A 3816-nucleotide genomic window follows, 5' to 3' on the forward strand; every position below is an offset into this window, starting at 1 on the left:
ACTTGAAGATCAGAATACAAGGGTTGCGTGTGTGCCATTTTATGGATTATTTGTGCCAAAATCAGTTTTGATTTCTATTCTGATTTCAGTTCTTTAATCAGATACAGAAGCTGCTCATTCTGCAGATTGGTTAAATTGCTGAATCCGTAATTATTGATGGTATAATTTGAGCTGAGTATTGTTAGGTTTTGCTGTGGAAAAAATGCAAAATGCAACTTTCTGTTGGAGTTGCTGTGTTTTGTTGAATTCTGCAGAAATAGACACTACAGTTATGTAGCTGCTGAAATGGGAAATTGAGAGAAGAATTCTGGAATCAAATTGCAAACTGAATTATGTCAAACTATCTAGCAATTTTCTTATCAGCAGTAACTTCAAATTAAACCCTTGCTAGCCTAGTATCAATTGACATCTTGTTTCAGGGTTTTACTCTTCGTGGCTTAAGCTAGATCTTTCTTTAAGTCCAAAGTTGATACTGAAATATGGAAATCAAACTTCAGAATTCAGAATTAGCATCAATTATACAGGATTTCAAATTGATCAACTGATTTGGTTATTAACTTGTTGGATTGACTGGATTTGGAACCACGAAAACACCCTCTGAAATGTCAGTTAAGCAACTTAAGGGTTTATGAAATTCTGGAGCAGCAGGATACTGGAACTATCCATCACCTAGAATTGTGAATTCTGAACTTGAGTTCAATTTTAAAAATTTGTAGAACATGGAACCTGTTAAAGTGTGCAGCAGAGAATACTGCAGCTGTTGGTTGCTACTTGGAAAACCTATAGGTTCCACTGTACAAAAATTTTGTACAAATGTCTGAACATTTTACTAGCTACCATGTGTTCTTTTAAATTAAATTTTGGATCGCCTGTGGAACTTAACACGTTTGATCCAAAACTTAATCTATTTGTTCTTTTAGGTTTTGACTTGGATCTCCTGCGGAACTTAACACGTTCGACCCAAGTCTCCTTAAGTTATTAATTCCATTAAATATTAATTTCCATAATTGGTTCCCAGTACTGACGTGGCGAGGCACATGACCTTCTTGGATATGGGAGCAACCACCACCGACTAGACAAAACCTTTTATAGAAATCTAATATTTAATTTCCTAAAATAACTTTAGGTTAACCAAAGAGAACAATCAAATCACAAGGAAAATAAAAAACAAAAGAACACAACATCGAAAAACATATTCGAAATTCTAGAACGTAAGCCTCTTGTATTTGGTATTATTTCCATAAATAACTAGTATGATGCGGAAAGAAAAATTACTAGTTATACCTTGTAGAAAAACCTCTTGATCTTCTACCGTATTCCTCTTCTAACCTCGGACGTTGTGTGGGCAACGATCTTCCGAGATGAGAAACCACCAACCACCTTCTCCTCCTAGCTAGGTTCGGCCACAAAGGAAAAGCTTCACCAAGGAAGAAAATCAAAGCACTAACCAAGCTCCAAGAGATGCTAGCTTTCTCTCCTTCTTCTTCTTCTTCTCCGAGTAGTATCCGGCCACCACAAGAGCTCCAATAGAAGAGGGAGATTCGGCCACCACAAGAGGAAGAGAGGGAGAGGATGACCGGCCACACCAAGGAACAAAAGAGGGAGAGAAATAATAGATATTGTATCTCTTGAAGGCACCCTCACCCCTTCTTTTATATTCCTTGGCCTAGGCAAATTAGGAAATTTAATTACAATAAAATTTCCTCAATTTCCTTGACATGATTTAATTGAGAAAAATAAAATAAAATTTCCCAATTAAATCTACATTGGCCGGCCACATCATTGGAGAACAAATTGGACAAGTTTTAATCAACAATTAAAACTTCCTAATTTGTTTCCGGAAATTTTAAAATTAAAATTTCTCTTAAAAAATCTCTACATGGTTAATAAAAGAAATTTCTATAATTTTAATTTTATCAACATGTGAATAATTTTTAAAGAGGAAATAAAATATCTCACCAATCTACAAATAAGGAAAGAGATCTAATCTCTTCCTTTAATCTTTTGTAAATTTTACAAGAGAGATAATTTAATTTTAATTCTCTTTAATAAATTATTTCTTCCACATAATAAAAATTAAAATTAAAATTCTTTTTAATTTATTTTGGCCGGCCCCACTAGCTTGGGTTCAAGCTAGGGCCGGCCACCCAATCTTATACCTAGGCCGGCCCTAGCTTGTTTCCCAAGCTAGCTTGGCCGACCCCTATTGGGTGGGTATAGAAGGTGGGTATAGGTGGGTATAGAACTCTACAAATAAGAGGCTACGATAGGGACCGAGAGGAGGAATTGGTTTTGGTCTCCCGATAAAATTAAGCATCCCGTGTTCGCCCCGAACACATAACTTAATTTTATCAATGATAATTCATTCCACTAGAGAACTATCATTGAACTACCGCACCAATCCCAAATTACATTTTTGGACTCCTTCTTATTATGAGTGTGTTAGTCTCCCTGTGTTTAAGATATCGAATGTCCATTAATTAAGTGAGTTACTGACAACTCATTTAATTAATATCTAAGTCCAAGAGTAGTACCACTCAACCTTATTATCATGTCGGACTAAGTCCACCTGCAGGGTTTAACATGACAATCTTTATGAGCTCCTCTTGAGGACATTATCAACCTAGTATCTCTAGGACACAGTTTCCTTCTATAATCAACAACACACACTATAAGTGATATCATTTCTCAACTTATCGGGTTTATTGATTCAACGAACTAAATCTCACCCATTGATAAATTAAAGAAATAAATATCAAATATATATGCTTGTTATTACATTAGGATTAAGAGCACACACTTCCATAATAACTGAGGTCTTTGTTTCTTTATAAAGTCAGTATAAAAGAAACGACCTCAAATGGTCCTACTCAATACACTCTGAGTGTACTAGTGTAATTATACAGTCAAGATAAACTGATACTTAATTACACTACGACCTTCTAATGGTTTGTTCCTTTCCATTTTGGTCGTGAGCCACTGTTTATAATTTATAAGGTACTGATAACATCATCTTCTGTATGTGACACCACATACTATGTTATCTACAATATAAATTAATTGAACAACTACAAACAAATGTAGATAATTTGACCAAATGTGATTCTTTATTCATAATAAATATTTACAAAGCTTAGGATTTCAGTATACACTCCAACAGCAGAAACAAGAAGCCTGGAAATTTTGTATCACTGCCAATGTTCTGATTCTGTTTCTGAAACTCAATCCAAGAAATGTAGTGTCAGATCTGAAATTGAACAATGAAAACAAAGAGGAGGATTGCTGAAATGACATGAATGAGTATAGTGCAGGAATTGAGAAAGTGCAGATTTGCAGAAAAAAAATGACAGTTTTGTGCCAAATTGGGAAAGGGATTGTAGCATGTAGAGTTGCTGAAACCTGTAAACTTCTCAGTTATGCATTGTAAAGGGCCTTAAGAGACAAGATGAAGAAGTATTGAAATTCCTTGTGGCTACACAGTGACAAATGGTACAAATACCAGAATGTGCAGAAATGGATCAGCAGTGGCTGTGCAGAATGGAATCAAGGCATTTGGTTCATTAAAAATTTTGAAACTCAACTACTAATCCAGTATTGACAAAGGGTTATCTTTCTTCTCCAGAGTTTACAAGATTTTTAGATGAGAAATTAGATACCAAACAGGGAAACAAAGCTGAAATTTGGAAACTGAAACAAAACTGCAGCAGTGGTTTGGACTGTTATTGCAGCAGGAGAAAGTCAAAATTAGAGCTATAATTTTGTGTTATTGCAAGAGAAGAGGTTGAGTCTTGAAGTCGTGCAATTGTTGAAGAGGAT

Source organism: Zingiber officinale, chromosome 4B (assembly GCF_018446385.1).
Source record: "Zingiber officinale cultivar Zhangliang chromosome 4B, Zo_v1.1, whole genome shotgun sequence".
NCBI classification, from domain to species: domain Eukaryota; kingdom Viridiplantae; phylum Streptophyta; class Magnoliopsida; order Zingiberales; family Zingiberaceae; genus Zingiber; species Zingiber officinale.